Genomic DNA, 12,244 nt, shown 5'->3' with positions numbered 1-12,244 from the left:
ACGCGTGGATTATCGATTGAACGGCTCTATCACTTTTTGGTTCAGCACGCCTGACCAGTTTAAAATACTGATGCCATCACTTTTTTAGTAAATGGATACTCACCACACCAACTTATATTACTGATACACAGAGGCCAATTTTTTTTTGGTAAAGGATACACAGAGGCCAATTAAAATTGAGCGCAGAAGGCAAGCAAAAGAATCTTAAAAGGTCAGTACTTACACACAGTGAGAATTGGCTTATAAATGAGGTCTCACAGTATAAAGTTTGGATCCTAAGTACCTACCGTTTAATTGTAACTAGTGGCAGCACAGATGACCTTAGCGTGTCGGTGCCTCTAGTAATCCTTTAAAGGAATATATATGGCTTTACTGCTTAGGCCTTAATCTGTACTGATACTAGATAAATGATTGTTACCCTTTCTTCTTCCATTTTTTTTTTCCTTTTTGTTTAAAACCTAGAACTTTTTCTCTCTTCCTTTTTTTTTTTTTTTTTTTTTTTTTTTTTTTTCCGCGCGTATCAAAAAACAACCCCATACAAGAAAAGAGGTTCGGTGGTTATAACCCCCATTTCTATCTCTACCCACGTTTTTCTCTTTCACTATTTATCCCCCTTTGTTTTTTTCTAATTAAATCCCATTTAAGCCCGTGTCCAAATAATACTAATAAAACAAAATAAAGTACATGCTATAAATATTTATTTATTTAATAAAAAAAATCAGGTTGTTATAATTATACTATTATATATTTTGAAAACATAAAATATATACATCCGATATAACCGATTAAATCACCGATTAACCGATTAATCGCATATCGCTCCTCTACCGATTAGTTTCGAAAACCGATTTTAATTGCTTAGTTTCTATGTGCTACAATTAAAACTTAAATTAGCATCTCACTTTGTTTTTACTTGCTCTAAAATATGCTATCTAAAGGAAATGAAATTAATCAATGGACAATGGTTTCCACTAACTTGGGCTTGACATCTACTCTGCATAACTCGTTGAACTTAGGTTGCTCTACATTGCCTAATTATATCCAATCAAGTCACATTCATCATGTGTAAGTGCGTACATATATTTCAAATTTCTATAAGCTATGTACAGAAACTCCAAAGAGATAATGCCACATGTTCTACTAATGTACGTAAAAAGATAAGATGATGGAGATTCTTACCGAGAGAGTGGTTGGACCAGCATGAGAGGTGAGTTGCTGCTTCTAAGACCCTCCCAAACTTAACTCATGCATGGCTTGGTGTAATTTGTCAAAATCCCAATGGTAGATCTGTGCTCATCCACCCGTGGACTTTGATGTCTTTAGTATTGGACTTTGATGTCTTTAGTATTGGAGGAATTTTGGTACTTGTCGTCCACCTGTAGAAAGTTATATTTGTGTAAATTAAAATCACTAATTGTACTATCCAAATTATGCATAAACCATCTTATTGTATGTCGTGATCATATTGATTACGATTGAATTGTTATACTACTATATGATCGATCTGTTGAAATTGACAAAGTAAATGGTGGGTGGACAGCTGAACTAGTTATACCTTACTTTCGTAATTCTGATTCAATTGGATCCATGAGACGAACTACTTCTGGTTATGCTAGTTGTTGGCCTCAATTGCGATTACGGTCATGACAATGGCATACATCTTTGCATGTTCTGGTCTACGGCCGTGTTTCGGAACCTTGCATCCAAACACCACAATTATGTGCATGAGATGCGAAATTGTTTATAGAAAAATGTAAAAAAATACTACATATTAAATGGCTGCCTTTCCACCTTCAAAGTATTTGTCCGTAGGCAGATGGGCCGTGGCTTTTCATAAGATTCAATAAGTTCCAATAGTTCAACAACTGGAAACATCTGTAATGAGAAGGGAACCAAAATATACACGTCAAGTTACTAATCATAAATCTAATTCAATTATTGAAACAAAACCATTCTATCAATATATTACCTCAACCAAAACCCCAATAAGAAATTCACTGTATCCATAATAAGAGTTTTTTCGTGCGTGTGTCTGTGCGTGTTTCGTTCACTGATTTCATATTTCTATTGTACTGTACTTAGAGATGACGCAATACCTCCTCCACACACTCACAGTCCACCTATTATGGCAATGATACAAATCCATGTTCGGAAACAATCACCATTTCAAATTTTCAATATTTCATTCATCCACCTTATTTGAGATTACACATTTGCCACTCACAGCAGCTCAGTCAGTCAGAATAATTCATAAAACGGAATGAAAAAGCATGTCTGTCATTTCTCCGCAACTCAACGTCATATAAAACGAAAGTACTGCATAGTCACTGCGAGGCCGCTTTGCCATTCCAGTTGAAGAATGGAATTGAGCTTCTTGTTGTTGTGGTTGGTTCCAAAAACCATCGGCCATGTTTCGCGAGATTGAAAGACTGTTGAACAATTGTAGCCCATTGGGAGTTGAGCGTTAAGTTTCAATTCAGATGGAAGAGAGGTGAAACTTATTGAGTGAATCTTCTTTTCTAGCATTTGAGGAATCCAAATCATGATGTAACATGGAAACCGAAACCATTTCTAACTTGACAAGGTCGATCTCTATAAATATATATTCCCATGGTGTGTGGTCTGTGCATATTACTTCCCACTTACCAGCTTCCATCAGCCAAGAGAAAAAAAAATACTCACCACTTACCTAGAAACAGAGATCAGTGAGAGTAACTTTTACATATTCTATAAATATAAAACCTCAACATACTATTTCTATTATTATAATGAAGCCTGATATACTTATGCGATGCGTTAAAACATGTTGCAAATATGGAGCGTGAAACTATGAGGGAAAATATGGACTTGGAGTTAGAAGAGGGTGAAATTCGCTATCACCTAATGTGGGAAGAAACTTGGTGATCAAGTAAGTGTGTTTGGTGATAGTTTTGATACTGAGACGAGGAAAGGTGATAAGGGTAAGAGAAAGCTAGAAGAGTGTTATGATGGTGAAGAAGATTTGGCTGACGATTATCATTATGATAACAAGAAACGAAGAATCACGAGAGTGAAAGGAAAGAAGAATAACAAGAAAGTGGGTAAGGTGAATCTTCTTTTCTAGCATTTGAGGAATCCAAATCATGATGTAACATGGAAACCGAAACCAATTCTAACTTGACAAGGTCGATCTCTATAAATATATATTCCCATGGTGTGTGGTGCATGCATATACTTACCACTTACCGGCTTCCATCAACCAAGAGAAAAAAATACTCACCACTTACCTAGAAACAGAGATTAGTGAGAGTAACTTTTTTACATATTCTATAAAATAAAAACCTCAACATACTATTTCTATTATTATAATGAAGCCTGATATACTTGTACGTGCGTTAAAACATGTTGCAAATATGGAACGTGAAACTATGAGGGAAAATATGGACTTGGAGTTAGAAGAGGGTGAAATTCCGCTATCACCTAATGTGGGGAAGAAACTTGGTGATCAAGTAAGTGTGTTTGTTGATAGTTTTGATACTGAGACGAGGAAAGGTGATAAGGGTAAGAGAAAGCTAGAAGAGTGTTATGATGGTGAAGAAGATTTGGCTGACGATTATTATTATGATAACAAGAAACAGAAGAATGCAGTAGTGAAAGAAAAGAAGAATAACAAGAAAGTGGGTAAGGTGAATCTTCTTTTCTAGCATTTGAGGAATCCAAATCATGATGTAACATGGAAACTGAAACCATTTCTAACTTGACAAGGTCGATCTCTATAAATATATATTCCCATGGTGTGTGGTCTGTGCATATTACTTACCACTTACCAGCTTCCATCAGCCAAGAGAAAAAAAAATACTCACCACTTACCAAATAACAGAGATCGGTGAGAGTAACTTTTACATATTCTATAAATATAAAACCTCAACATACTATTTCTATTATTATAATGAAGCCTGATATACTTGTACGTGCGTTAAAACATGTTACAAATATGGAACGTGAAACTATGAGGGAAAATATGGACTTGGAGTTAGAAGAGGGTGCAATTCCGCTATCACCTAATGTGGGGAAGAAACTTGGTGATCAAGTAAGTGTGTTTGTTGATAGTTTTGATACTGAGACGAGGAAAGGTGATAAGGGTAAGAGAAAGCTAGAAGAGTGTTATGATGGTGAAGAAGATTTGGTTGACGATTATCATTATGATAACAAGAAACAGAAGAATGCAGTAGTGAAAGGAAAGAAGAATAACAAGAAAGTGGGTAAGGTGAATCTTCTTTTCTAGCATTTGAGGAATCAAATCATGATGTAACATGGAAACCCGAAACCATTTCTAACTTGACAAAGGTCGATCTCTATAAATATATATTCCCATGGTGTGTGGTGTGCATATTACTTACCACTTACAAACTTCCATCACCAAGAGAAAAAAAATACTCACCACTTACCTAGAAACAGAGATCGGTGAGAGTAACTTTTACATATTCTATAAATATAAAACCTCAACATACTATTTCTATTATTATAATGAAGCCCCGATATACTTGTATGCGTGCGTTAAAACATGTTGCAAATATGGAGCGTGAAACTATGAGGGAAAATATGGACTTGGAGTTAGAAGAGGGTGAAATTCCGCTATCACCTAATGTGGGGAAGAAACTTGGTGATCAAGTAAGTGTGTTTGTTGATAGTTTTGATAATTGAGGCGAGGAAAGGTGATAAGGGTAAGAGAAAGCTAGAAGAGTGTTATGATGGTGAAGAAGATTTGGCTGACGATTATCATTATGATAACAAGAAACAGAAGAATGCAGTAGTGAAAGGAAAGAAGAATAACAAGAAAGTGGGTAAGGTGAATCTTCTTTTCTAGCATTTGAGGAATCCAAATCATGATGTAACATGGAAACCGAAACCATTTCTAACTTGATAAAGGTCGATCTCTATAAATATATATTCCCATGGTGTGTGGTCGTGCATATTACTTACCACTTACCGCCTTCCATCGACCAAGAGAAAAAAAAATACTCACCACTTACCTAGAAACGCAGAGATCGAGAGTAACTTTTACATATTCTATAAACATAAAACCTCAACATACTATTTCTATTATTATAATGAAGCCGATATACTTGTATGCGATGCGTTAAAACATGTTGCAAATATGGAGCGTGAAACTATGAGGGAAAATATGGACTTGGAGTTAGAAGAGGGTGAAATTCCGCTATCACCTAATGTGGGGAAGAAACTTGGTGATCAAGTAAGTGTGTTTGTTGATAGTTTTGATACTGAGACGAGGAAAGGTGATAAGGGTAAGAGAAAGCTAGAAGAGTGTTATGATGGTGAAGAAGATTTGGCTGACGATTATCATTATGATAACAAGAAACAGAAGAATGCAGTAGTGAAAGGAAAAAAGAATAACAAGAAAGTGGGTAAGGTGAATCTTCTTTTCTAGCATTTGAGGAATCCAAATCATGATGTAACATGGAAACCGAAACCATTTCTAACTTGACAAGGTCGATCTCTATAAATATATATTCCCATGGTGTGTGGTCTGTGCATATTACTTACCACTTACCAAAAGCCAAGAGAAAAAAAAAATACTCGCCACTTACCTAGAAACAGAGATCGATTGAGAGTAACTTTTACATATTCTATAAATATAAAACCTCAACATACTATTTCTATTATTATAATGAAGCCCTCGATATACTTGTATGCGTGCGTTAAAACATGTTGCAAATATGGAACGATGAAACTATGAGGGAAAATATGGACTTGGAGTTAGAAGAGGGTGAAATTCCGCTATCACCTAATGTGGGGAAGAAACTTGGTGATCAAGTAAGTGTGTTTGTTGATAGTTTTGATACTGAGACGAGGAAAGGTGATAAGGGTAAGAGAAAGCTAGAAGAGTGTTATGATGGTGAAGAAGATTTGGTTGACGATTATCATTATGATAACAAGAAACAGAAGAATGCAGTAGTGAAAGGAAAGAAGAATAACAAGAAAGTGGGTAAGGTGAATCTTCTTTTCTAGCATTTGAGGAATCCAAATCATGATGTAACATGGAAACCGAAACCATTTCTAACTTGACAAGGTCGATCTCTATAAATATATATTCCCATGGTGTGTGGTCTGTGCATATTACTTACCACTTACCAGCTTCCATCAGCCAAGAGAAAAAAAAATACTCACCACTTACCTAGAAACAGAGATCAGTGAGAGTAACTTTTACATATTCTATAAACATAAAACCTCAACATACTATTTCTATTATTATAATGAAGCCTGATATACTTGTACGTGCGTTAAAACATGTTGCAAATATGGAACGTGAAACTATGAGGGAAAATATGGACTTGGAGTTAGAAGAGGGTGAAATTCCGCTATCACCTAATGTGGGGAAGAAACTTGGTGATCAAGTAAGTGTGTTTGTTGATAGTTTTGATACTGAGACGAGGAAAGGTGATAAGGGTAAGAGAAAGCTAGAAGAGTGTTATGATGGTGAAGAAGATTTGGCTGACGATTATCATTATGATAACAAAAGAAAGGAAAGAATGCAAGAGGAAAGGAAAAAGAATAACAAGAAAGTGGGTAAGGTGAATCTTCTTTTCTAGCATTTGAGGAATCCAAATCATGATGTAACATGGAAACCGAAACCATTTCTAACTTGACAAGGTCGATCTCTATAAATATATATTCCCATGGTGTGTGGTCTGTGCATATTACTTACCACTTACCAGCTTCCATCAGCCAAGAGAAAAAAAAATACTCACCACTTACCTAGAAACAGAGATCAGTGAGAGTAACTTTTACATATTCTATAAATATAAAACCTCAACATACTATTTCTATTATTATAATGAAGCCTGATATACTTGTACGTGCGTTAAAACATGTTGCAAATATGGAACGTGAAACTATGAGGGAAAATATGGACTTGGAGTTAGAAGAGGGTGAAATTCCGCTATCACCTAATGTGGGGAAGAAACTTGGTGATCAAGTAAGTGTGTTTGTTGATAGTTTTGATACTGAGACGAGGAAGGTGATATAAGGGTAAGAGAAAGCTAGAAGAGTGTTATGATGGTGAAGAAGATTTGGCTGACGATTATCATTATGATAACAAGAAACAGAAGAATGCAGTAGTGAAAGGAAAGAAGAATAACAAGAAAGTGGGTAAGGTGAATCTTCTTTTCTAGCATTTGAGGAATCCAAATCATGATGTAACATGGAAACCGAAACCATTTCTAACTTGACAAGGTCGATCTCTATAAATATATATTCCCATGGTGTGTGGTCTGTGCATATTACTTACCACTTACCAGCTTCCATCAGCCAAGAGAAAAAAAAATACTCACCACTTACCTAGAAACAGAGATCAGTGAGAGTAACTTTTACATATTCTATAAACATAAAACCTCAACATACTATTTCTATTATTATAATGAAGCCTGATATACTTATGCGTGCGTTAAAACATGTTGCAAATATGGAGCGTGGAAACTATGAGGGAAAATATGGACTTGGAGTTAGAAGAGGGTGAAATTCCGCTATCACCTAATGTGGGGAAGAAACTTGGTGATCAAGTAAGTGTGTTTGTTGATAGTTTTGATACTGAGACGAGGAAAGGTGATAAGGGTAAGAGAAAGCTAGAAGAGTGTTATGATGGTGAAGAAGATTTGACTGACGATTATCATTATGATAACAAGAAACGAAGAATCAAAGAGTGAAAGAAAAAAAAGAATAACAAGAAAGTGGGTAAGGTGAATCTTCTTTTCTAGCATTTGAGGAATCCAAATCATGATGTAACATGGAAACCGAAACCATTTCTAACTTGACAAGGTCGATCTCTATAAATATATATTCTCATGGTGTGTGGTCTGTGCATATTACTTACCACTTACCAAAAGCCAAGAGAAAAAAAAAATACTCGCCACTTACCTAGAAACAGAGATCAGTGAGAGTAACTTTTACATATTCTATAAATATAAAACCTCAACATACTATTTCTATTATTATAATGAAGCCTGATATACTTGTACGTGCGTTAAAACATGTTGCAAATATGGAACGTGAAACTATGAGGGAAAATATGGACTTGGAGTTAGAAGAGGGTGAAATTCCGCTATCACCTAATGTGGGGAAGAAACTTGGTGATCAAGTAAGTGTGTTTGTTGATAGTTTTGATACTGAGACGAGGAAAGGTGATAAGGGTAAGAGAAAGCTAGAAGAGTGTTATGATGGTGAAGAAGATTTGGCTGACGATTATCATTATGATAACAAGAAACAGAAGAATGCAGTAGTGAAAGGAAAGAAGAATAACAAGAAAGTGGGTAAGGGGGCAGTGAAAAGGACTAAAGAAAGAGCCCCGAGCCTTTGATGCCAAAAGGTATGAACGATATTATTAATAAGGTAATGAAAGTGAAAGATATTAGGTGGTTAAATACGAAATATATATATAAGAGTGATGTATGCAAGACTCAGAACCGTCTTTATATGCCAAAAGAAGTTGTAGAGCTTTTAAGAACTGAGGAATTAAATGCTCTGAATAAAACTATTCCCTTTATGGTGCATGTTTTAAGTACTAGGGATGAAGTATGGAAACTGAATTTTAACTATTGGGGTGGTGTTGATCAGTATGTTTTCATCACATGGTGGAATGACTTTGTTGTCGACCACAGGCTCCACGAGGGTCAAACTGTGGAGATTTGGTCATTTAGATATCGTAATGAGACTCTGTGTTTTGCCATTAATATTCGTGATAATGGTGCTTCCAAGAAAGAGGCTCGCACAAGTAGTCCAGTCTTCACAAATAGGGCGAGTAAAGGTGGTCATGGAGGTAATGATGATGGTGCCATCACAATTAAGGCGTAGGCAGAGGTAATGGTGTTGATGTTGTTCCGAATGGGGCTAGCACTAACGATTGAGCCTGTGAGGTGGTGGTTCCATCATCACAAATGGGGCTAGTACGAGTGATGATGGCAACTGTGGTGGTGATGCTACTCGTATGTTGCATAAAGCTACATTTGCTTCTCTGTATTTTGTTGCGCACAACCACGTACTGTATTTGTAGTTCCAATTTCAGTTAGCTCTTTAATTAAATTTTGTGTAAAAATATAAAGATTCCTGGTTCAGTTTGGTTAGCTCTCACTGATCTCTGTTTCTAGGGAAGTTATTAGACTTATTTCTTGCTTGTCTTTAAGAACTTGTGGTTAACCAAATTTGTGTATTTTGTTCTGAGTTTCATCATGCCTTCAAAAAGGTTTCTTCGATTAACTTTCCTTCTTGTCTTAAGTTCGTCTACGACTGTGGAATCATATCCACGGGTCAATAATATCGCCAAGGTGGTTTCTGATGCCGGGTACCTTGCTATGTCCACTACTTTGATCCTAGGAAGAAACACAACAACACAGATTGCCTCCGCTTTGAGTGGAAACTATACCCCAACGGGATTTACTATCTTCATTGCACCTGACAAGGATGGACTCCAATCCACAAGTGCAAAAAATAGAAATCAATAATGGGTAGATTAAGAACCTCTCAATGGTTGTGGAGTTGGGTTTCGCTTATTCTGCTCCCGTCTATATTCTCTTTTGGGCAAAGACTGCTTTGTGCACCCTTTAAACAAAAAGTGGATCGGTAAATTAAGAACCTCTTGCCGGCTGACATCATACTTCTTGTTTCCTTTGATACTGAACCACTTCAATACACACACTTCATGCGCAAGCCTAGGATCACCCTTGCAACTGCACTCCATCTTAAATGTATTTCCTCCTTCACATAATGAAATGAAGCAGATCCTGCAAACATCTTCCTCTTCTGGAATCTCTTTATCATCAGCTTCCATATCAACAAAGCATATCTGATCCTCAGTAGCAAGAAATCATAGATGCCCAGACCCAACAAAGCATAATGGTCTTGTTTCGGCCTTGATTGATTTCTTTTTCCTTGCTGCTATATGAATCTGGTGATGCCACATATGATTGACCCTTGTCATTAGGCAGATTCTTGTTTTCATCTCTACATCTTCATCAACGCAATATCCGCAAAGTTTAAGTGCTACCGAAAGTGGAACACGTGCCCGGCCGGGTTCATAATTTGCAGCCTTGGTGGAAGACAATTCGATGAAACATATAAAGGTTGTCCATCTACAAGCTCTCCTTCGAGTGAGAAATAAGTCGAAGTCTCGATGAGACGAGACATTGTATTTTGCAGACCGATTCAGTAATCACGGTTTGAATAGCCCAAGTCTTCAAAGTTATGCCCAAATTTAACAGTTCTACTCCAGTTCAGTGAATACCAAATTGACTCCAGCTTTAAAACTGCATCAGATTGGAACTTGGTTTACAAGTGAATACAAATATATACAACACATTCTAGTACAAGACCCTTTCCTCTATATTTAAATTTCTGAGTTTTTACATTAATAAAAAAAAAACAGTTATTCAGCCCCAGATTTTAGATTGTCACAATCCACCTTACCCCTAGTTTTTATTGATGTGTTTTGTTGTAGATTCTTTTTGAATCTGTGCAACATGACTCACACGATTAATCAAACAATTAGATTATGTATCAAAGTTTGTGAGGAATCATGACAAGCTTTTGCAAGACTTATTCTTCACTATACTAATTACTTTAGGGCGACAGAAATACCAATTAGCAAAAAGAAGGTAGAGAAGCTTACTTGAAAACCACAATCAACTGGCAATGAGCAACAACAGCCTCCACTAAATCAGACGAGAGTTCTGTAAAGCCTGAACAAGATCTTTTTATAAGGACATGTTACGTGGGGGAGTACTTATATGACCTACAACATCCAAACTAGGTCTGTGCTCCTTACAAAAATAGCGTGAGGACATACATGAGATCCAAATCATATGAGAAAAAGTTATTAGCCACTAGCCCCTTGAGTTAATCTAGGTTAGTCCTAGCTTAGGAACAGTGGCAGACTCTTCATAGTGGAAATGGGCCAATGATACTTATAATCCTGATACTTATATTTCCAGCAGCAATATTATGTTTTATATCCTCAATGTCAAGGAAAAATATCAATCACGTGTTTTTATATGATGACAACTAGACACGATAATAATGAAAATAACTAATGATTGTTAAGAGAAAATGATAACTTCTAAGACATGTAAACATTGCAAAACATATTAGCTAAAATACGAAACATCATTATATTATTCTCAAATCTATAGAAGGCCCAAATCTCTTTGTAGTGTATAGACCATCGATACTAATTACATGTTACTATGTAGTGATAGTCCATAACCTATTAAACTATTAGACCAAAAAGAGAACCATCACATAATGCTCCACGAATGTGTTAGATTTGAGTGTAAGGTGGGAGTGGATCAGTGAGAAAGGGAAATTTTTCTTGGAAGATCGATCACTCTATTAATGACATGAGCAAGCTAAGTAGGTGATGCAACTGCTTTGAACTAACTTCAAAGAATAATTAATGGGAAATCATAAACTAGATGTGAATACATCGATCTAACCTCAATTAACAGGAAATCGAAAACTAATAAAAGCAAACGCATCGAACTAAACTAAAAACATAATTAACGCCAAATCATAAACTAGACCCAACTACTTGGAATTAACCTCAAAAAATAATTAATGATAAATCAAAAACTCTGGACGCAAATATATTGAACAAACCTCACAAAATAATTAACGGAAATCATAAATTGGATGCAACTGTATTGAAATATCCTTATAGAATAATTAATGGGAAATAAAAAACTGGATGGAAATGTATTGAACTAACCTCGAAGAATAATTAACATAAAATCATAAAGTGGTTGGAACTGCATCGAACCAACCTAAAAGTTGAAAACTAGATGCAAATGAGTCGATCTAACCTCAAAGAATAATTAACGAAAAATCGGCAACAAGATGCAAATGCATTGAATTAATCTCAAATGATAATTAACGTGAAATCGAAAACTGGATACAACTGCATTGAACTAACCTCAAAGAATAATTAACGGGAAATTAGAAACTTGATGCAGTTGCATTGAACTAACCTCAAAAAATAATTAATGGGATATTGGAAACTGGACGCAATTGCATGGAACTAACAACAAAGAATAATTAACGGGAGATCGAAAACTGGATGCAAATACATTGTACTAACATAAAAAAATAATTAACAGGAAATCATAAATTGGATAATCTTTGATGATCACACTTAGTGAATTATGTATAATATATATATTTTTTTAGGTCAAGTTTGTAAGGAAACTACAAAAGAATCAAT

At 35.7% G+C, this 12,244-nt stretch overlaps 1 long non-coding RNA gene across 1 annotated transcript; it reads right to left on the bottom strand.

Moving 5' to 3' along the window:
- Window positions 1-9,397: 9,397 nt before the first annotated feature.
- Window positions 9,398-10,795, bottom strand: LOC147483875 (uncharacterized). The gene is made up of 2 exons (XR_015205312.1): window positions 10,658-10,795; window positions 9,398-10,295 (listed from the first exon to the last, which is right to left on the bottom strand). It is a non-coding gene; the product is annotated as an uncharacterized LOC147483875 (long non-coding RNA).
- Between the last annotated feature and the right edge of the window lie 1,449 nt (window positions 10,796-12,244).

This window comes from Coptis chinensis, chromosome 8 (assembly GCF_015680905.1).
Source record: "Coptis chinensis isolate HL-2020 chromosome 8, ASM1568090v1, whole genome shotgun sequence".
In the NCBI taxonomy this organism is placed as follows: domain Eukaryota; kingdom Viridiplantae; phylum Streptophyta; class Magnoliopsida; order Ranunculales; family Ranunculaceae; genus Coptis; species Coptis chinensis.
This window is presented reverse-complemented; position numbering and strand designations above follow the sequence as displayed.